Source organism: Ochlerotatus camptorhynchus, unplaced genomic scaffold (genome assembly GCF_037179485.1).
Source record: "Ochlerotatus camptorhynchus isolate MF236.1 unplaced genomic scaffold, CSIRO-AGI_Acam_v1.1 ptg000569l, whole genome shotgun sequence".
In the NCBI taxonomy this organism is placed as follows: domain Eukaryota; kingdom Metazoa; phylum Arthropoda; class Insecta; order Diptera; family Culicidae; genus Ochlerotatus; species Ochlerotatus camptorhynchus.
In genome coordinates, this window is record NW_027041050.1 from 1,203,484 (window position 1) to 1,228,196 (window position 24,713).

General features: G+C 41.0%; 1 pseudogene; it reads right to left on the reverse strand.

Annotated features, from left to right (window-relative positions):
• LOC135713585 (heterogeneous nuclear ribonucleoprotein L-like) overlaps nt 1-22,843 on the reverse strand; it is a 32,632-nt pseudogene extending 9,789 nt beyond the window's left edge.
• Between the last annotated feature and the right edge of the window lie 1,870 nt (nt 22,844-24,713).

Sequence of the window (24,713 nt, forward strand, 5' to 3'; positions counted from 1 at the left end):
GATTCCATATTGCAGCAAGAGGCTTTGAAAGGGGGGGTCCTGACATTGTTTACCTTTTAGGGGCTCGACAAGGGTACCTACAAAATTGAAATGCTTGCTACTGCGGCCCATTTTGACCGATTTTGAATCTTTTGGCACCATTGGATTCAAAAACTTATCCCCTTTCTAAAAATTGTCAACAATTTTCATCCGGAATCGCCTGGTTTCCAGGAATCCGGATTTCTTATATAATGTTCTAGAACTAAGCATTTTCTTGCCCCTTTCGCTAAAATTTCGAAGGAATCGATATCAACGTATCAGAATCTCCTTCAAGCAACAATTTCTGCTCACTTGATGACCAGTTTAAGGTTTGTCTCCGGAATGGCCATTTCGGAGCAGGTTCCCGTAGGGCCTCTAGAGGCCATAGAAGTGTTTGGGAAGGAACCCCTATAATATGGGTATCAAAATATATCTCCTGGTTTATTTTTAACCCATTCGGAATGCGTAAAACAGGAGATTTATTTCCATTTGATGCAACTGCTGCCCAAATCATCACCGAATCTGGTTTTTGCACTCTGTACACGAATTTGTTGTTGGGATCAGCCGAATTTCGATGTTTGCATAGCACTCTGTCATTTTGACGGTTAAATTTGCGGCCGACGTCAAATAGCTTCTCATCCAAATAAATCACCACGACGTCAGGGTAATCCGTGAGCCACTTCTTCAGGATTTTGCTTGCTTTACCAGGCAGAAGAGTCTGCTTACGTCATTCCAACTTGTCGTGAAGTTCGTGGACGAATACCAGGAAGATACCGAATGCCACGAAGTGCCCGTGAGGTTGGAACACCTTGTCACCGTTTGGAACGAATTCAATGCCGTCCAAGGAGAACTCGAAACGCTAGACGATGCCCATATCGACGCGCATGTGAAAAATCGCATCACCTTCGAGACCTCTTATTTTAAAGTAAAGGGGTTCTTACTATCCGTTAATAAAACACCACCTACGCCTGGTTCTTCGTCGAGTTCTTCATCACATTCACAATCCTTCTCTACAACGTCCCATGTACGGCTGCCGGATATTATACTGCTTGTGTTCGACGGTACTCTCGATCGATGGTTAAATTTCCACGATCTGTTCATGTCGTTAGTCCACCCATCGCATGAGCTTTCCAACATACAGAAGTATTATTATCTGCGCTCATCACTCACCGGTGAAGCTCTAAAGCTTGTGCAAACGATCGCCATCTCAGCCAACAACTACATGGTTGCGTGGAATCTCCTTCTCGATCACTACCAGAATCCAATAAGACTAAAACAGTCGTATATCGATGCGCTCTTCGAATTTTCACCAATTAAACGAGAATCAGCGGCTGAACTTCACTCATTGGTGGAAAAGTTCGAGGCTAATGTCAAAATACTCAAGCAGCTTGGAGAGAAGACGGAGTATTGGGACCTCATCCTGATCCGAATGTTAAGTATTAGTCTCGACACTACTACGCGGAGAGATTGGGAAGAGTACTGTTCCACGAAGGAAGCTGTTACGTTTCATGACCTCACAACCTTTATACAGCGTCGCGTCACTGTTCTGCAAACTATCGGGAAGACCACTGAAGTTTCAGTACCGACCCCTGCTAAGAAACCGGTTCCACGGCCAGTTTCCAGCCACGGGGCAATCCAGGCCATTGCAAGGAAATGCCATGTGTGCTCTGAAAATCATCCATTGTACCAATGTGTTACGTTTTCCAAGATGAACATCGACGATAAAGATAAGGAGATCCGACGTCACCAACTTTGCAGGAATTGTCTGCGCAAGGGCCATCAGGCAAGAGACTGTCCGTCATCGAGCACCTGTCGAAAGTGCAGAGGCCACCACCACACACAAATCTGCACTCAATCTGGATCTAGTTCGTTCAATGCTAAGTCCTCAGAACCATCTCCACCAACGGGCGCCGTTGTCCACACACTTAGAAAAATTCATGTACATTTAGGTGCTCTGAGACTGACATATACGAGCGTCAAATTTGACATAAAATTGTGTCATAATAGACGCGAAATTCAGTTCAATCAAACGTACTTTTCGGCGAGTAACGAACTTTTGAGTCTCGGAGCACTTAATTTAACATGACATGTTTGTTTACGTCTCTTCCTTTATGTCAAAGATGGATTCCGTCACGTGTAAAGTTAGGTATTTCTAAGTGTGCAGTCTACAACCGGCCAACCATCGGCATCGATTTCAGCGGCTCTAACTGAAGTTTCCAGTCACGTTTCTACAGGAGGCAAGCCAAAACGAGTTTTGCTTGCTACAGCAGTAATTATCATAATTGACGACAATGGAAGGAAACATCCATCCACCTGGACAACGTTTGTGGCAAATAGAATATCCAAGATACAGTTGGCCACTGAAGGCTGCAACTGGAATCACATCGCAGGGAAAGAAAACCCAGCTGACATTCTTTCTCGTGGAGCCACTGCAGAATCTCTTGTCAGTAGCACCCTTTGGTGGAGTGGACCAGCTTGGCTACAGTTGGAACCAGATCAGTGGCCGATCGGACTACACAACGATCTACAGACTCCTATGACTCGACGAGAAGCCCGCAAGGTATCAGTTGCAGCTCTCAACGTCCATCAAGAGCCGACTTTCATCGATAATTTTGTTCCGTCGTTTTCCAATTACCAACGGTTGCTACGTGTCACCTCCTACTGTAACCGCTTTCTTCGAAACTGTCGCAGTAAAACACAAAGGACGTCAAGTGAAAATGAAGCTTTCCTACGCTCGGCAGAAATCAAGGCATCAGAAATCACCCTCATCGCACTCATACAGCAGCAGGCTTTTCCCGTCAAATGGACACAACTTAGCGAGAGACGACCAATTTCTACCAGATCAAGACTCCTTTGGTTTAACCCGTTTCTGTCCGATGAAGGAATCATTCGCATCGGAGGTCGATTGACTAATGCACAACAGTCATTTGACAGCAAGCATCAAATTTTGCTTCCGGCACACCACCCATTCTCGTTTCTTCTGGTCAAACAAGTCCATGAACGAAATCTTCACGCACACCCACAGCTTCTCGTCACTCTTCTTCGCAACCGATACTGGCTCATAGGGGCCAGGAGTCTGGCCAGGAAAGTAGTCCACAACTGCGTTGTGTGCTTCAAAGCAAACCCCAAAAAGTTGGAACAGTTCATGGCTGATCTACCTCCAGCTCGTGTCACAGCAGCCCGGCCGTTCGCAGTAACAGGTGTTGACTACTGGGGACCAATTCTTCTTCGACCAGCCAACCGACGGTCAGCAGCAAGGAAGGCGTACGTTGCGGTGTTTGTATGTTTTTGTACCAAAGCCATACATATCGAATTAGTTGTGGACCTAACAACAGCAAAGTTTATGCAGGCGTTCCGACGATTTACTTCACGCCGAAGATTCTGCTCGGAAATATACAGCGACAATGGACGCAACTTTGTTGGTGCTTCCAACGAACTTCGAAGATTGTTACGCAACAACGACTTCAAGCAAGGTTTCGCCCATGAATGTACCAGTAACGACATCAAATGGCATTTCAATCCACCGAAGGCCTCCCATTTCGGAGGGTTATTGGGAATCTGCCATTGCTTCAGCTCAAAAACATCTGTTCCGGGTATTGGGGCCGCACAAACTAGACTACGACGACATGGAAACACTTCTCATTCAGATAGAATGCTGCCTCAACTCCAGACCCATTCTCCCGATCAGCGATGACCCGTCTGATTTCTAGCCGCTTACACCAGGGCACTTCTTGATTGGATCATCTTTGAAGGCAGTTCCGGACGTAGATTTATCAGTAATTCCGTTCAACAGACTCCACCATTGGCAGCAGACGCAAAAAATCTTCCAAGACATATGGAAACGATGGAGCACCGAGTATTTATCATCACTACAGCTGCGCACTAAATGGTGCAAGCCTCCTGTTGTCATCGAAAAGGATAGGCTTGTAATTCTTCGTGACGAAAATTCTCCACCAACGCACTGGCCTACAGCACGTATCACAGAACTTCACCTTGGAGCGGATGGAATCACACGGGTAGTGACAGTACGAACTTCCGACGGGCTGTACACTTGGCCTGTATCCAAAATTTGCCTGCTTCCTCTGCCAACAAACTCGTCTTCAGGGGAAGATTATCCAAACCATTTTTCGTCGCGCACAGATTCTACGCCATCCAGTAGCCGTAACATCGAGGAAACCCGAAAATGAAATAATACAAGGCATATATTATGCCTGGACCAGCTATCTTCGCTTGCTTCCTGCGATGCCGAGGGACAACCAACCATAGTTTATTTTTTTCGAATGTCGTCAGAAATTATATTTATGAAGGGGCCAGCATGTTCGATGTACGAAAGAGTGTCTGCGCCATCTGTACTTCAGTTTTCATCGCACATCGAATAGGAATCCCTCGTTAGACGAGATCGACGTAAAATCAACGATGCGTTTGAAGAAACGCCATATTGAGCAACATGGAAACCACCTAGCTTCCGTCTACCCATGATAAAAAGGCCTATGAGACGTCACGTTGTGCTCTTTTTTTACATCTGGAAAGCCTGCCGTATTGAACCGTAATGTGAAGTGAATTGTTATTTAGATTAGTTTGATAATTATAAGGTACAAGTAAAGTGAATTAAAGCAGAGTGAACACAGTGAAAAATTAAGTTTTAATTTAGTTGAAGATGCTAATTTCAAATAACAGACTGTAGTGGTAATTTTTATACGATAGATGGAGTAGATGAAAGCATAGAGTTGATAGTTCCGTTAGAGTACGGCAGTGTGAAGATTGTATATAGATATTAGACAAGCGAGCTAGGACAACTTTTAAGGAAGGTACAAATCGGTTTGTTTCCATCTCTCTTTACCAAACTCCCCCTTTGGAGAGGGATGGTGAGGGGTGTCGCCCCCCGCCACCACTGGCAAAAAGAGATGAAAACTGACCCGCTCATGTACCAACTGTGTGTTTGAAACAGTTCTACCGATTTTTTACCGCACTTCAGTTGTTATTTGAAGGAAGGCATCCAGTCGTAGGTTTGGAAATTGCAACTATTGTTTACCCCTACCACGATATGTGCTCCTGTCATCGTTGACTTGACGATCTCGAGGGGACACGGGTGGAGTTTGGTAAAGAGGGATGGAAAAAACCGATTTGTACCTTCCTTAAAAATTGTCCTAGCTCGCTTGTCTAATATCTATATACAATCTTCACACTGCCGTACTCTAACGGAACTATCAACTCTATGCTTTCATCTACTCCATCTATCGTATAAAAATTACCACTACAGTCTGTTATTTGAAATTAGCATCTTCAACTATGTAAATCGTTGACTTCACGTAGAAGTAATACTAAAAACATATAGTCAAAGTAAGTTTTAATACTCACCAGTAGTGTTGTGCTTGATTCCCTGATTGTGACCGCCTTGGTGTCCTGCGAATCCAAAAACTGCAAGTGAACAGACTTACCAGGTACAATTTCTCCGCTCCTCCTACTCTGCTATCAACACTTTATACTGAATAACCAGCAATGCGGAAAATTTAGCTAGTTGTTCAGCTACCCGCATGATCTGTCAAAACAGGGTTGTGTATTAAGTTTTATATTCCCGCGTTTATTGTTTTCATGGATCGAAATGCACTTTATAACAAATTCTTCGTGCACATTACTAGCACTCCGGTGGCAGAAACGTCATCCACGAACATTTTGCTTGAAGCCAAAGTTGTTGGTTTTTTGGCTCGATTATCTGCCAATCTCAGACAGCTGATGCATACATTGAGAAATTATGCTCCGTCCACATAGAATTTTGATTTGTTGCGCGGCAAAATAATCGTGATAAATGGTCAACAAACGCGTAAATGTAGGAACTAAACATTTATTATTTTAATTTTTCAATTAGGCAAGCTAATCATGAAAAATTCAAGTTTCATCAATGATTATTCATATAAGATTTTTAACGCATACGTGTCGTCTATGCACATATAAACACAGCATAAAAACTGTAGGCTACAGTGCTGACACCACCGATGGTGGTGGCTTCAGCAACCTTCCTTCTTGGCGGAGGATTGATTACTAGCCGCATTTACCAGGTATAATGAAGTAACTTATTCAAATTTATCATTCATTCAATTCAGAAATATTATCCATTTGTTTTCAGCGAACAATTTTCCCCAAATGTTCATGAGTTTCTGCCTACATTAGACAATTGAAAAGCAAGACGAAAAAAGATAACGGCAATCAAATGTCTACTGTGCTTTTTTTTAAATAAATAATCATCATGCATAACACAGTTTACTTATTTTCTGCTGAAAGAAGTAGTGAAATTTTACTGAATTTACAGTAAAGAGCTGTCACTTCTGCGACAATGTATTTTGCTGGTCGTTCAGCAATCATATTTTGCTGGATGAATTACTGTATTTACAGCTCGGCGAAATCAAGCAAAATTTTGCTGGTTTACGGCAGTTAAAAATAGGTGTGTTCAGCTACCCTGTATAAACGGAAGTGAGTATTCGCTGTGATTATTTTTGAGTGATATTGTGCACTAGCGCACTAGATTACTAGATAGATTCACTTCAGCTTCCGCTAAGAGATATACCTGCCGAACTTACATCATTTTGAAAAATTTGTCGAGTTAATTTTCAGTGTGGTACTCGAAGATTTAAATTCATCATGCTGGTAGATTTCCGCATTCAAATAAGCCAGCTTTCTAAAAATCGAGATTAAGATAGAATCAAAGCAGAAAAGCACCCCTATAAAAATGATTATGATTTCACATTCATAGCAGTGCATTTAAACATGTGTCGTAGAGTTACGGTAACTAGCGTTCATGATGGGTAGGAAAAAAGATCATTAAAATTTCACTAAAACTCAAACTGGCTTACCCTCTGATCGTTTTTATTTTTTGCACTTTTATTTTTCATCGTTATCAGCAGCTTTCAATCATAATCCGCTTCTAACGAGGTGTTTTGTTTGCTCAAAACAACAACGGCGAACGGAGAAGATCTTTCGTAACAGATACGCCGCACACAGTCATAATATTCCGTTGTATAGTTTGTTTGACGATGGCGGCGCCCTTATGGCTCTCGCTAGAATCCGATTTTCGTTCAGTTGAGGAAATAGTTGGAATTTTTCACAACCGAGTCCCAATGGAATAAGAGGACCCTCATGCCGTAGCGGACACTACCTGATTGCGAACAGATGCACCGAATCTGATAACTCTTCCGATATGGAATCGGAGAGGGATGATGGTCACCGTTCGTCGGGAGGAGACGCATAATTGGCTTTAGTCATTCGCGCGATGTGATTAGGATGATAGTTATTAGGAATTTACTGATTTGCCGAGTCCGGCCGTTAATTGGATGTGCTGTCGTCGGGGGGAAATTATCGCGACAGACAGGAAGTTCGCTCGACTATTTCCTGCCCCTTTACGAGCTTGATATTAACCACCCTCATCGAAGTAACGAGGCAACAATCGGCAAATTAAGACGACCGATTAAGCGATGATATGCTAATTGTGAAGTCTGTCCTGATGCCTCACTTTGACTGATTGATAATTAGTGATTGTCGATTAACTGGCCGGATGTTATTCAAACCCCTGATTACTGGTTCAGGCATGTTTAGTCAATGAGAAAATACGATTGGTCACCTTCGATCTGTTTATTTTCAAATGTTCAAGTCGATTTCAACTCTTTAGTAAAGTGTTGTTACTATATGGGAAAGGAATTCATCGCCGATTGCCTAATTTCCCTCGAAATAAAAAGCCAAATCACTCTACCTTGATTTATGACTCATTTATTGGTCACAACTTGAGAAAATGTGGTGTTAAGCCATTTTCGACTCCTTCTCGTTCACATCCACTTCCCACCGCATCCATTACCACGAGGTGTAAATCTCAACCAGAACAACAACAAAGGCCACAAAACACCGGCAGATATAAAGCCTAAGTTATTAGGTATGAATAATCGATCTCCGGCGTATGCTGCCACCGCCATGGCCAAGGAAAGTCGACTATTCTGATGTTAATGAGAACGGTGCTCGTAAAACTGCAACCAATACTGGACTGGAACTCTTTCGGATAAGCGGTGATTTATGAACGTCCCGAACACATCCGAAAGAAGTGCTGACCTGCTACCTTAGGTCTTCTCCACCCGCGAGCCGTGTTTGAGTGCGCAGCTCACTCGGCAATCATCGACTCGCCGCCATCCGTGACTAAAATTAAAGAATCCATGCGAAGGTGCTGCTGCCTGTTTCGGCTTGAGCAGCACAATCGTCGTTAATCATAAAATATTTATGAGGCTCAGTTTCTAGAAGGAGTTTAAAAAATCATATTTGTGTCGAATGAGAGAGCTGGGGCTGCCGGCTGGCGATAATTTAGTGTCCCGCACCGAAAAGCTTCACACCCCTAAAGTCTGTCGTAATTTATAATTAGGCAGCAATCAAGCAGCTGAAGCACCGTTTTGGACATATTTATGTAAATATCAATAATCAATTTTTGATTAATTTCGGTAGTATAATACAAATTGAGCGATTAGCGCTTCCTTTTTCCCACCAGATTTTCTCAATACATACTGCAGTTGGATAGCATCTTTAGTTCAAGGTGTGTGGTTTCATGCCGTGGGTTAGAAGCCTTATGGAACTGAACCATAAATACGTAGAATTATGTAGTGTTTACGTGATGCACGAGATGCAAGGCACGCACCACGAGGCAGGTGAATAGTACTAACCTGGGTCTGGCGAAGATGTAATGATTATCGAATCAATCTGAACTGTCAAAATCGAACCATTTTTTTGCAGTTGCAAGAAGGAAATAAATGAGAAGCATTGTGTTTTGAGATAATCAACCGTTATTTTACAAAAATCACTTCAAAATACAATCAAGATGCTGCCACTGGATTCCTATAGTACGGTCGATCCGGCATTAACGAATACACGTAGCATATGGGATTAGAGCTAATTGGAACCAAACACTGATTGTACGGCAATTTGAAGAGATAACTTCCTGATGTTCTTTTTTCAGAAGTTGTTAAGCAGAAAGGCCACCTTTTGGGACGATTCAGCTTCCGGTAGGACACAAGTCTGGTCCTGTGGAAGATCCGGAATATCCGTAAAAGTGGTCAATTCATGAAACTGATCCTAGAGCTTCGCGGATTTTTTGAAACCACTCATAAACGTCTTATCACAATTAATTCGGAGTTTCGACTGGAATATGGACTCTGGGGACTACAAGAAGGTCCACCGGAAGATCCGGAACATCCGTAAAAGTGATCAATTCATGAAACTGATACTAGAGCTCCGTGAATTTTTCGAAAACACTCATATACGTCTTATCAGAATGAATTCAGAGTTGTGAACTGAATATGGACCCTGGGGACTACAGGATGGTTCAAAAGAAGATCCGGAACATCCGTAAAAGTGGCCAATTCATGAAACTGATGCTAGAGCTCCATTTTTTTTCGAAACCGTTCATAGACGTCTTATTACAATTATTTCGTAGCTTTGACTGGAATTTGGACTCTGGGGACTACATGATGGTCCACCGAAAGATCTGGAACATCCGTAAAAGTTGTCAATTCATGAGACTGATCATAGAGCTCCGCTTAGAGGTCCGCTTTTTCGAAACCACTCATTGGCGTCTTATCAGAATTAATTTGGAATTAAAATTGACCCTGGGGACCAATGCACAATGGTCCCAAAGTCTTATTTATGAAGACAACAATATTTACCCCCAAACCATCACTTTTAGGTATATGGTGTCTTGGGGAAGGTATCTTCTTTTTTTGACCGATTTTAAATTAGAGTGGTCCTTAAAATTGGTGAATTGAAAATTCAACCTCTTTTATTACTTGAGATAGACAAATGCAGTGTTCTAAAAAGTTGTAGAACAATCAATTTGAACCAACTTTGCTCATGACATCAAATTTTTATCTCTTTTGGTTCATGACTTATGATAATTTAAATTTTTTTGAAGTTTTTGATAAAAATTATATGATTTTTTTTTTTAATTTAATTAAATACTATAATGAAAAACACAATCTTTTAAATGAAATCAAAAGTTTGAAAATCGGTTTGCTCCATTTAGAGACATTGTCATTTTAATAGAACCATTTTTTCGAAGAAAATCTCCATTAATTTTCTAATAATAAAATAAGATAGCAGCCTGGTTGCTTCAGCAAAAATATCCTTCTAAATGTAACCAAAACAAGGTTTTTACGAGAAAAGAACTTATGAAAAGGTATTCGAAGAAATATGTTTTTAGGGGCCACCCTAACCTACTTGTTTAAAATATCATAACTCATGAACCACAAGAGATAGAAATTTGGTGTCTTGAGCAAAGTTGCTTCGAATTGATTGTTCTCCAACTTTTGGAACGTTGCTTTGGTCTATCTCAAATAATAAAAAAAAGTTTGTATTTTCAAATCTCCAATTTTGTGGACCATCCTAATTTCACTAACATAAAAAGATCGGCCAAAAAATATGAAGAAACATTCCCCAAGACACTATATACCAAAAACTGACAGTTTGGGCGCAAACCTTTTTGTCTTCCTAAATACGGCTTTGGGACCATTGTGCAGTGGATGGTCCTCCAAAAGATCCGAAACATTCTTAAAAGAGGTCGATGCATGGAACTGATCCAAGAACTCAGTATTTTTTTTCGTAGACTCTCATAGCCGTCTTATAATTATGAATTCGGAGTTATGATCGGAAAATAGACCCTTGAGACTATGAACGCTCTTCTGGAAAATAAAAGACAACTCATCAGAATGAACTCGGAGTTGTGACTGGAAAATGGACCACAGGGTCCATTGGATGGTCCTCCAGAATATCCGGAACATCCATTAAAGTGGATAGTTCAAGAAAACTGATCTAAGCACTCTGTGGCTTTTTAGAACTGCTCATAGACATATTTTTTTATTCATTATCATGGATGATTTCTAGGTGGTATTTAAATATTTAATAACTTCTAGACACTTTTATCGGAATTTTTGAATATTATTCCTTGGATTTCATGGCCTTTCTCTTGACTTCTTGTAGATCTTTCTTTGGAGTTACAAGTTAACGAAGGACTAGCTTCAATATTTATATTTTTAATTCATCACATCAAAATGTAATCAATAAAGCACGATGTTTTCAGTCTTAATGAGTTATTATTAATATGAATTTATGAGTGGTTTCGAAAAAAAAACCGTGGAGCTCTAGGATCAGTTTCATGAATTAATCACTTTTAATGATCTTCCGGATCTTTTAATGGACCATTTTGTTGTCCCCAGTATAAATTGTCTGGTCAAAACTCAAAACTCCAATTTGATTGTGATAAGATGTCTATGATTGCTTTATAGAAAATCGTGGAGCTCTAGGATCAATTTCATGAATTGAGCACTTTTAGGGATGTTCCGGATCTTTCGATGGGCCATCACGTAGTCTCCAGAGTCTTCTTCTTCTTCTTCTTCGCATTTAAAGCTTGTTGCATATCGCACATTAGCTTATTGCGTGCTCTCAACTTAGTGTTCTAGATGCACTTCCAAAGTTGTTAATTGAGAGCTTTCGATGCCTGTACCATTTTTGCATTGGTATAATTGTTTGGCAAGTCCAATCATACTTCTATGCCCAGGGAAGTCGAGAAATTTTCCAACCCGAAAAATTCCTAGGCCGGATCGGGAATTGAACCCAGCCACCTCCAGCATGTTTACCACCCCGAAAATATATTTTTTTTCGGTACGTTTTAATTTTTCAAAGAAATTTGGAAAAATTTATCAAAAATCCAAGAAAATTCGTTTTTTGCTTTAATTTTTGAGAAAACTTACCTGTAGGGATATGTTATTTATCTCATCATGAAAAAAAAATGGGTCTCTTAGCAAAACCGAAAGTTCGACGATTTGTGGTTTTTAAAGTCCAACTTTATGCCATGATGACTTAAAAAAATGTTTTTGCACGTGAATTTTATTTAAAAATAAGAAAAAAGGTGATATGTTTAGGGTTTTGAAATTTTTTTGCACCATTTTTAGAAAAAAAAAACCGTAGTTAATCGTAATTATTTTTTCCAGAGCGGGAACTTTCCCTTAATAATCCACGGAGATAAAAAAAAAATATGCTTTTTAAACCGTCCATCCCTCCTCCTAGATAATGCTTTCATAATTCAAGCTGAACAATGCATTAGGTCCTAAGTAACATTGACAGATTCTCTTTGTCAGCTTTTTCTTTACATCCTCATGACCATGTTAAGACAGTCCCAGCTAATTTTAGCAGACAGATCTATGAAACAAGATCTAGCATTGTATACAACAAACACCACAAAAAACGGTTCAGTATCCAAGTTATTAACGAAAGACAAAGTCGATAAAGTGAATAGACCAATGTTACTTAGGACCTAATGCATTAATGCATCATGTATTGTTCTGCTTGATGCATAATGCATTGTTGAGCTTGAATTATGAAAATCAATAAATCGTTGTATTATCCTTAGATTATATTGTACTATTCATAATTATAAATCGACTTTAACAACATAGCGTTAACGTCCCTAATGTCGGCCTAAGTTTGCCTAGAGTGTTGGAGCTGGTCTCTTGGCTTAAAGGGTGTCCACGATGAAATTGCCACACACAAAATTGATTCGCAAAATTCGAGTTTTCATCCGATTGCCATCAAATTTTCAGGGATTGAGAAATAACTATTAAACTTCATTTTACCATTTTACTCGTATTTTATTTACAGTCCATACGCAAATGCCCGCACCTTGGCCTTAACCCCTGCCATAAGTTTCTGCACAACCTGTGAATTAACCGTTTTTTGCATGTAAACCCATACTTTCTTCAGTTCCTCGACTGTCTTCACTACCTTAGGTCGTTTAAGAAGGTGCTGCTTCATAATCGCCCAGTACTTCTCGATGGGGCGGAGCTCCGGAGTGTTGGGAGGGTTGAACATTTTCGGCACGAAATTGACCTTATTGTCCGCATACCACTTCAGCACGTCCTTGGAGTAGTGGCATGAGGCCAAATCCGGCCAGAAGATTGTTGGGACGTTGTGGGCCTTCAGGAGAGGAAGCAGCTGCTTCTGGAGGCACTCTTTTATGTACACCTGTCCGTTCATCGTGTCCTGGGTCACGAAAGGTGCAATCCGCTTCCCGCACGTGCAGATGGCTTGCCAAACCAGGAATTTCTTCGCAAATTTGGACATTTTCTGAGTGCGGACATGCTCCGGAACGCTGAACTTATCCTTGGCCGTGAAAAACAGGTTGCCGGGGATCTGTTTGAAGTCGGCCTTCACATATGTTTCGTCGTCCATGATGCAGCATTCATCTTTCGTCAGCATGTTGAGGTACAACTTCCTGGCACGGGTTTTGGCGGACTTGTTCTGCTTCTCGTCGCGATTAGGGGCCTTTTGTACCTTGAACGTTCGAAGCCCAGCCTTAGTTTTGGCCTTCTGGACAAAACTTCGGCTTAGGTGCAGCTTCTTAGCCACATCCCTAACGGAGGCGTTCGGATTTCGGTTGAAGGCCCCAACTACGCGGTTGTGATTTTTGGTGTTGTACGGAATACTTTTTCCTTCACTTCTGGGCTTCCGATCGGTGGTCAACCGTTCCTCGAACCGCTTAATCACTCGCGACACCGTGGAATTCGCGATTCCCAACGTTTTAGCGATGGAACGATGCGAGAGATCCTTGTTCTCGTGATGAATGCTCAAGATTTTATCACGCACGAGCTGTTCTTTCGACTCCATTTCCGCGAGTTTTGATCACAGGACTTTAAAACTTGCAGGATGTAAATAATGCACTATGAACTAAATCCACCCAAATTTTCATTACATTCTACCCAACGGTTAAAAAGTTAGAGCAATTTCATAGTGTGGCAATTTCATCGTGGACACCCTTTATTGTAATTATCTGTGAGCCAGCAGAGCAAAAATGAAAAATATATGGAGAATGTAATAATACCATAGGATCGTTTACTTGAGAAGACTAAAAGTGGGAGGAGAGTCGATCGATTCGGTTGTATTTTTATTGGTCCTGGGCATGGCGCATGATAATTTGATTAATACACGCATCATCCTCTGTTCATGAACATCGCAACGAATGTTAGAAATTGACCATGCAGGCGATGTAATGGTTTTTTGCCTTTTTTATTTCGTGTTCTATCTACGCTTTCGACTATACCAGTAAGCTTGTAGAACGACGCACATTGTAGAACATTGTAGAACGACGCACACACTTGCCTCGAATCTATCCAGCAGAAAAAGCATACGAAGTCGAGTATGCGAGAAAATGAGCGCTTCATGTTTGCTTTTAGGCTATACTTATTCAGAAGCATGGAGAGAGCAGTGGAGAAAGCGCAGGTCTGATAATCGCAAAGTTCGTGGTTCGAGTCCAGTCGGCAACCTTTTTCCTATTTTTTTTTTCGACATAATAAATTTACCTCACTAATACACTCTAAATTTTTTGGTCTCCAATTTTCTTGCATTGGACCGCAGCTAGGTATATCGCATCCTCGGTTCATGCGGTCTCCACTTACATCCTCTGATGATGAATCCCACATAATTGTAAGCGAATCTTACATCCACCGGTTGGGTGTACCAACTTTGTGACCAAAGGTTGATTATTCAAAGTGATTTTATTGAAGTTTGACTTAGTTTCATGCTCGAAGATATCTTAAAAGTGAAGAATTTTAAAGTATTTGTTCTACGAATTTTCCACCCATATGATATAAAAATGTGTAATCTACGGCATAATGTTCCTTATACTATTCTAGAAGTTTCGTTTAAACATAGTTTTCGTGTAAAATCCATAGATTGAGAGATAAAAATCAGAAAATAGGCCGTTATAGCTAAAATTCACATGACAACAGAGCCAATAAAAGTTTCAATTAGATTGACAGATCATAGTTGCATTGCTTTTCAATGACGGCCAATGACTGTTTCATTGATAGATGATATTTTTAGAAATATAAATCCTCGGTAGATATGTTTTTATCAAAGGCAAGTGTCACTCGAGCCATCCAAAATGCTCATTATTTTATAAATTACTGTTATGGCTCGAGTGACACCTGCCTTTGCTAAAAAAAAATTAAAGGGTTGTGAGTGGAGGTGGGTCGGCCACACACTTCGACGGGGCGGAAACGAAATCTGCAAGCAAGCGCTGGATTGGAATCCAGCAGGACATCGCAGGGGGAAGGGGAGGGGGAGGGGGTTGTTAAGCGGGAGAGGGTTTTACAGTTTTTTCAAGTCTCAAACCTCATTTTGGTGGATACGCTGTGATCCACCTTTAGCCGCTGACCTAGTCCTGCTTGATGCAAGACCTAGTGCCACGCCGTCCGAAGCGGTAATGAGCAGAGGCATGAGAGCAGCGCTGATTTATATCTTTTCAGGTTCAAGCAGAATGATGTGCAAGTGGTATTCGTTTATGATGACTGGGTTTGGGAAAAAGGCTTATCAGTAATCAGTAATAAAATTATCATTTGTACATTTTCAAAAGTTTAATTACAGAAAAATTGAAAAAATATTTCTTTCAACAGGTTCGTAATGTAATATCCTATCGATTGGCGTATTTGGATTTTAATTTCATCTATAAATGACAAAGTTACAAGCGTTCAAAACCTAACACTCCTTCACCACACATATTTTTTGATTTGCACCCCAGTATAGTCGACAAAGACGTAGTTCTACGTCAAAAACACGTCTACCAAGGATTCATATTTCTAAAAATGTCCAAAAATACTGAAGCCAATTGCTTCTTGTGCGCAAAGGCCAGTTGAATATCTGAGGAAAGCAGTGCTAGACAATCAAGACAATATTTCATAGATTTCAGTGAAATTTTACCAAATTCTCAACAACTGAACGTTCGGTAAACAGTTCGGTGATTTTTCACAGTTTTCTTGAAAATTTTCACAGATATTCTGTGACAATTATAGTGCACGAAACGAAAATCAATTATTTAATTCATGTGTTTCACTTATACATTTTTGCCAAAGCATCAGCCTTATACATTCCATAAAACAAACCACATAGGTCCTATTAGAATGCATGAAAGGTATGTGTGACCGCTTATACATTTCATTTGACACATGATCTTTATTAACTTTTTGCAAGGCGTCTGCTTATTAGTTGACTTATACATTTTATGAATAATCAGCAATGGAAATTTGCCAAAAGGTATAAGGAGATTTCTATCCGTGTGTGTAACATACATTTCAGCACAATAAAATTACCATATAAATACATGATTGTTCACGAATTAAAATTTAATATGCTACTACTAGAGAGTTCAAATACACTTTTGGCCCACGTCACCCCTGGCAACACTGGTGTGCATCTTTCAGGTTTGGGTAAAGATCCACATAGGCCATGAGACCTGGTTTCAAGCTATCTCATGGTTTTGCAAATGCCAGGGACAACTGTGATAAAAATATTATTGTATCTATTGATTTAAATCATTTTAGTTTAATTTCAGCTCTTCGACAATGGAACATATTTAGATTCACATTCTTCAGTCTTCGTTCAGGCTGGATCAAATGATATAAATTATTCAAATCTATTTCCAGCTCCTCGATGATGGAACATCTTAAGATTTATATTATAATGATTTACTTTTTTCAGTCATCGTTCAGGAGAATCCTAAAATATTTGAATGTATGAAAACTTATTCCACCCTAAATCTTAAGCTAAATTTTATAGGATTGGCTTAATGTCAAATTAATTACTCGTGGGTGCATATAAAAAACGCAGTTTTAAAATCAAAGTTTCCTAATTGTTTGAAATGCTTTGATCTACGAACCGAAAACAGAACTCGCTCGCTAATCCAACGTCGGCACGCATCTTTGATCGCACTTGTCATAAATTTCATAGCAATACACAATTAATAGCCAACTGACGTGAATAGCCATAAAGCAACAACGAATATGAATACTAAATTCCTACTACCCGTGCGCCATTTGGACTTTCAGAAGCGATAAATTCTCAAACGGCAAAATCCGGAGTTGACCTCTTGGCACCCGACTGCGCTATACGAGCATCGATTCTCCAACTGTGTGGACGACGACGTCACGACGGCAATGGCACAATCATGAACGAGCTACTCAACTCCTAGGTCATATTCTTATTCGGCATTAGTATGGCAGGAACCAACTATTCCCGTCTTTATTTTCCTACAAACACATGTTTTGACCACAAAATAAATCATCGGATCATGTTCACGCGCAACGCAAAGCGTACCCACTTCGAAATACGCTTTATCAACGGAGAGGCCCGGCAAGGTTTACTAGATAGAGCGTGAATGTGCAATCCTGTAGGGTAGAACAGGGGACAAATGCACCCCGGACAAAACGCCCGATGTGGTTTTTCATAGCTAGTCCACTCTTAATTCTCGGATTTTGTGTGCAGGAATGGTAGTGTAAGTACTAAACTAGCAATGTGGCTTAGAGTCAATTTTATGAATTAAAAACGGGAATGCTATGAAACATCGTATCGGGCGTTTTTCCCCGAGGTGCGTTCGGGCTGTTTTCCCCTACCCTACTCTTGAAAGTGCCGACACGCTGCTGTAAGTCAGATTGGAAGCTGCGCGTTAGGGTAGTCACATTTTTACCCAGATGATTTTTTTTGTCACTTGTGTGATCATATAATAAGAGATGTTTTAAAAGCTTGAAGATCAGAAGACGTAAAACAGGCAAGGTTGCTTTGATTCGCTTCGTTATACAAAAAATAAAAAAAGTACTAGGTATACAACTTCTTTTACATGTTGCAAGTATACTGTGGACCCGGGACGAGACTTGACAATCGAGCTTCTCACGCATCTTAATGTTTTTGAAGAATGCCCTTCGGAAAGTTTTACGTGGTGTTTGACGGAGTTGACCAATGATGCCAGGAATTTAAAATTACTTGTTCTTTTTTTAATTTGGATTTTATTCGGAGTTTCTACCGCAGTTTAGCAGCTTGTACATCATTTTTGCTCAACACAATAAAAACAACCATAAGCAAACAACAATATTCATCGGCTTAAAACACGCAGTGCACTCAATTTTTCAACTTTTTTTTCGCAAGTATAAACAATTAACAATGCCATTCACGTCAACATTGATTCTGGCATCACTGCCAGTCAGATTGATGCGATCCCTCTGTCCTTTTTATTCCACGATTGCTACTGTCAAATCGACCAATCAGAACCTGGCTGGGATTTGGCAGCAAATTGGCTCGAAATCGCTACCCGATTGTCAAGTCTCGTCCCAGCCGTGGACCACCGCTAATCTGAACGACACTTCATTCATATTTACTGGGTTCATTTTTAATTTGAACTTCTAGTAACCCTATGAGCATAAAAAATCGTGTTTCATGTAGTCTTGTTTGCTGTTTTGTTTTAATTCAAGAGCAAATTTTCATTATGTCGTAAGTAACATTCGCACCAATCCGAGAAAAATAAAGTTTTGTTGTGATGACCGAAAAATTATTCCTATTTCCAAGTAAACACATATAATCTCATAGTGATAGCAAGGTTTAACATATTTAGCAGGGTTTTAATCATACAAATGCAAATCGCTAGCTTTCATGCTAAAAAATACTGGTTTTTGAGTCAAAAGTTATTATACGTCGTTTGGTGGCCCCTATTGTTACTTAAGTCAAAGTGTATTTACCAGGATATTCGGGAGAATTATCAATTACGTCTCCTTACGTGCAGCCCATTCATCATTTTAGGACCACCGAAATCATCTTAGCAACAAACAGTTCGATTTATTCACTTTAATAATGAGAAAGCGAAACGACGAACGTACACTTTTCACGGGTTTCTCAGCGCTGTTACATAAGTCAAACGGCATCTCCATAGAAATTGGGTGACTTAAGTAACATCGAAAACTATTTTGATCGGAAGGTGATTACGTTAAAAAGCAGTTTGGCTGGCAAATAAATTTAAAAATGGGATTTGATCCTATATTCGGACAGTATATAGTGTAATAGCAGGAGAATCGATTGACACTGATAGCTCGACTTTGTTTACCTTTGTTACATTCGACGTAATGAAAATTTGCTCTTGAATTCTGCGTTTCATTTAACAATGTTGTATTTCATTACTCCGTTCCATTAGCTAATTGACGTTTGAAACAGTTTTAGATTACACGGAGTGCAAAAAGTGTTAAGATTACCGGGTGTCCACGGTATTTCATAAATGAGAAGTGAGTGGAAGCATCCTTGAAAGGAGGCAAAAGTTCAAGTTAGAACGCAACACATTTGGAAGCACATTCTATTTAAGACACTTCCTGAAATACATGACTACCTCAAATCATATTCGAATTATTTCTTCAAATTATAATACGGTTCTGCAAAATGAAAACAACCACCCTAAACTCCCAATACGATCGGCTTAATGTGTGTAACTAAAGTCACATTTGTTTCCCGGCAACACTTGAAAGACTGACATCGCGGCCCTGCAATAAGTGTCTAATAGAGAGAACCGAAAAGAAAATAAACACTTGTGCCGGTCCTGTCTCGCTGCCCTACAGTAAATCTTGCAGCATGTCGGCACTCGGTCTCGAGCAGAAGGCAAGAAAAATGATCTACTAAACGGCTGAGCTTTGGGCAAGTAACCGGGTAGAGAAGCGATGCCTAATTTACGCATTCAGAAATTAACGAGATAATTTGACCCCGAAATGTGTCGGCATTAATGATCCTTGCGTGCGAGAGGGAGGTTGATCCTGTCCAAGGATATTCGAACATACACTCAAAACACAATACAGACGGCAGAACGGTAGGGAACGCCTCTGGCGCCAGCTAATTTTTCTCGCATTTTTAAGCGAGGTCTTTCGAGAGAGCAATTCTTAAAAATTTCACGCACCGTGGCCTCTTTGAAGTGGTATTAGGTTTGAACGAGCAAACAAGGATTATACGTAACCTTTAGCGAGGTGTAATTGGAGCCTTTTTTTTGCTCGTGTGAGAAGGATTAGTTTTGCATTCGAATTAGAGAATGATTTATTGTTGACGGGCATTATAAAGAGGAAAACCGCAACCGACCATGCGAGAGAACCGATGGGATGCGATGCCATGTGGCAAGCTGACTATTAAGATTGCGAGAGGATTTCGTAACTGGTCTTTAGTGTAAGAATGCAGTTCTAGAAAACATGTTGCTGATGCTTGGTAGAATATATTCCCATTACGATTGAGGAAATGCAGCGAGTTGGGAAGCTTCCTTTCTACGTTCATGTAAATTTCCCGTACACCTGTCAACAAATCGAGGCTCAAGGTGGCTGGAAATTTCTCCCGTACTACACGCTTTACGGCACCGTATTTACCTAGCACCAATCGCTATCTGGGACTTCTGGTGGTAGGTCGTAAACTCTCACATACTGAACGGTATCCCCCGCAGCCGACATGCGTACTGTATGATTAAGCCGTAGTCAGCTTCACGATTATCCAGACAATAACTATATTAGGGGAGAACTGTACATAACGCACTCCCGGGGTAGGACGCACTATTTCGTTTTATTTTGAGATTTTCTTGGAATTTTTAATCCAATTCTAGGATTTATCATGCAGGATTTTGAGTTCAGATGCTATGCTACAAGTGCTGCTTGATAAGACAACAAAACAGTTACGTAAATGCCATGAAAAACACAAATGAAAGTCAGCTGGTGCGTTCTGCCCAGGAGGTGCGTTGTATACCATTGTCCCCTATATATTCCCAGATAATTTGCACCTCCTTTACTCCCTGTCTGTTATTCTAAAAATCCCTACCTTCACCTTTCTTCGTCACCTTTTCTTCATTCCTCAAATTAATGTATCATCAACCAAGGATCCGTATTCGCAAGTATCGCGAGTTCAAAACTATCGCATGATTAATGAATAAAGTATGCTAGTATAAAAGTTATGAATGTATTTCACGAAGAACCCTACACGTACCTCGAATGATTTTCCTTTCCATTTTTATATCTTTATTAAGGAGACTTTTAGCACATAACATATGTGGAACTTGGTCATAAAAAATTAAAGGGTTGTGTCCTAGACACGACCGCAGTATGACGTAGAACCTATCCATCTATCTCTATCTATGATGCATGATATATGCATTTAGGTTAACATCCGACGTCCTTCATTTTTTACATATTTTGCAGAAAAAATACATCTGAAGTCCCTCCTTTTTTACATATTCTGCACAAAACATATTTTCTAAGCCCCGCAACTTTCAGGATTTCCCGCCAGAGAGAGGGGGAGAGAGGGTTTACATGCATTGCTTTTCCTCATTCCTCATTGTGTCGCATTCTTCATTGTGGTCACGCCGTGATCCACCTTTAGTCACTGACTTGGTCCTGCTTGCTGCAGGACCAAGTGCCACGCCGTCCGAGGCGGTAATGACCTGAGGCAGGAAAGCAGTGCTGATGTATATCTTATAGAACCTGATAGGATTTCTCATTTCCGTCGATCTTGTTTTCCGTGCTGAGCACCAATGCTACCGACGCCAGGGAGGCAGCTCCCACACCTGGACCCTACCTATCGACCCATCAACTCATGAACCGGGGACCAACGGCTTTACTTTCCATCCGAAGGAAGGCGTGATCAGAGATGTTATGCCTCAGAACATCCCAGCGGCGCCGACTGGGATTGAACCCAGGCCTGCTGGGTGAGAGGTAATCACGCTTACCACTACACCACTGGCGCCGCTAGTGTATGTCTCCTGTTGAGCAATTTTTTTTTTGCAAATGTTGGCTCTGCATGTAAAAAAATAATTGTTTATACAAAATTGTGGTTTGCTTAAAATTTATTTCCCGTAAAAAAATTATCGTCAAAGTCCATGTCTTTTTCGGGATATGTTAAGGGGGGAGGGGGAGAGGTTGTTAAGGGGGGGAGGGGTTTTACATGCACGTTTTTTCAAGTGATTTAAAGTGGTATAGTACGACATCGATCTGTCAAACTAATTATACCAGCTGAAAAATGAGAAAGGAGATCAAGGGGGTAGTCAATTCTGTAAACATATTTCTTACGTGGTTTATAATCCTATGTCTTCTTAGCGCTCTTAAACTTATGTCTTTGTATTGCCATAATAATTTACGTTTTTTTTTATAATTATATACCTTTATTTATAATTATAATAAAAAAGGAGACATTTTTTGAAGATGTTTAAAGCGATGACCTGCAATCTAAAAACGATTTTTAAAGCTGCCATGTGTTAACCAAAAATTGGAGAAACTTAAATCGAATACTTGTTTATTTCTTTAAATTTTGATGGGTATTTTTTCAATTTTCTTTCTCTATGATAAAATTAGATAACAAATGTATCCACCATTTTTTTCCATTAAAATTTATTGTTTGAACCAATTGCATTAAACTTTGATTTCATTTCATAACGTAGGAGGAAAAATACGACCGCATACATTTGGAGTTAGATGCACGCACTTTAAAGCAGGAACATTTTTCAACAAGTGTCCTGGTTTATATATAAGTATAGCAAATCTTAAGAAGCTGTCAAAGTTTTGCAACGTTTTGCTGGGGGGGGGGGGGGTGATCGGACCCGTGAATTCGCTTGTCCATGAAGAGGCGGAAAGTCCTCCGCCCTGAAAGCTGGAGCCTTATCCTTCCTTCGTCCTGGTTTGATTAGGGCATTGCTTGTCAGATCCTTGGTGAGCACCACCACAGTTGGCACATTTGGACGCCACAGCTTCATCCGTAGCACATTCGGTGGTGGCGTGGTTTTGAGCGCAATTTCCACAGCGTGGCTTAATGTTGCAGTATCGGGTGCGTTTCCAAAGTTCAGACATCGTTGGCACTGAGTCGCATCGCGATGGCCACCACGATATGGCTCCCAGCGGATGATGATGGAATTGATGGAGCGGATGGCTTTCAGCACATTGAGCGTCACCGTTCCCTTCTGGAAGTGTGAGCTCGTTAAGATGGGCATTTTTCACTACCAGTGGAGGTAGCTTCACTCTTGCCACGCTCATGTCGGCAGCATTTTCAGCAGCGTCACCGAAATCTTCGTTCGTCGCAGAGACATCGTCGACCAATCGTGCCATCGGACTGGCCCCGAGTTTTCTTCCTCTTCTTGCTGCGTTTTTCCGTCACAGCTGGCTGGATATTCCCATCCATGGGGATAACAGCAAACCTGTTGGATGTAGGTACACCGAGCTTCCTTCACCGGGGTTCTTGTCCTTCACCAGGCTTCGCGAGCGATGCTTCCCCATTTCGAGACATCATCTGATTTATCGATTTATATTTCTCATAGTTACTGCGGTGACGATCTAATGTCGATTACGCAATTGACGAGAAGGTGCATAAAAATTAAGTCTTGATAATAAATAAGCTGGGTCAATGCGTTGCGAAGCAATATTTATTGTTCACGGAAGAGACCATAGCATAATCCCGACGCTCTTTCAATGACTGAATGTTGATTAACAAGCAACGAGCTTCATAAGATGGGAGAGGAAATTCTGTCCATCCCAATTTACGTAGTGCATATAATAAAAATTGCATTTGAATTGACTCTATTCGTTCTTCGTGCCTTTTCATATAAGGTGACCAAAAAACACTGCAATATATAATATGTTTTAATTATGTAAGGATCTTTAAAGTGGAAACCAAAACGCTTTATAAAATTGTAATTATCGTCTAGCCCGTGGTTTATCCACTCAGGGTCGGCTGGCTTGCTCGAGGAGGACTCAGAAACTGGTGGACAAAGACACAATAAAGCAGAACAAAGACAAGTCATCCTTAGGCTCGGAAAATAGAAATAAAGTAACAAATAGAAATTTCACTTAAACATTCTTAAATTTTATTCCAACAAGATACATAGGTTGGAGGGTGAGCTCGTTGCGGCCGTTGCTGCATCCGATGGGGCCCTTTGGTCCGTTGCATGCGAGGAGGAAGAGGAAGGGAAAACTCATACCTTTGTTGAATGCAGGTTAGATGCCAAAAACGTGGTCTCCGGGCAGTTCCTGGTTACCGCCTGTGACTACGCCCGATGCTTCTTCTGTCCGGGGTGATCTTGAGAGGGTTCGTCGTGTGCCCGCCGACGGGAAGTGAACTCATAGGTCAGGAGCCCAATAAGCGGGGGCGGACCCGCCGGACCTTAATGGGCCCTAACTTCCAAAACGTCCGTTCTAGCTTCCACGTCGCGTGTGATCCAACGAAGTAGCGGTTGGGGCTCGTTGACCACCGGCACCGTAGGGTGTTGAGCAGGGGCTTACTTGTGGTCCGTCCTGGAATGATGTCCAACAGTAACCCTCCGGGTGACGTTCCAGGGGGAATTCCGTGGATATTCCCCACACCAATCACCGAAGAGGGGTTCGAACACGCCGGACTTGCAGCGAATGATCTGGACCCACCGAGGTTGACGCCCCCGATCGGTACAGTCACACGATCGTAGTCTTCCACGATGTATCCTCCAGGCTAGGGGCCGTAATAGTACCCCGGTATCACACTTCACTGACTTCGTGGTTACTTCACCAAGGTTGACTCGTGACCTTCAACCAACCACTGTCACTTGAACACCCGATAGCAGATATAGTGTTTTTTTTTTGCGCACTTCTGATCGTTTCGACGAACCAAGCTCAACTGTCCGGATCTCTACAATTCATCTCCTCTCAACCTCCTAGATGCTCCACTCCTCGTCCTTTCCTCTCTCTCCTCTTCCATCTCCTTTGATATATCTCCGGGACTACGAAGACGCATTGTTTGCCATGGTGAGATGTGAGATGTCTCAACATTTATTCCCATGAAGCAGCATTCAAGAGCTTTTAGTTCTTTTTTGTAGGGTAAATGGTTTAGTGTGG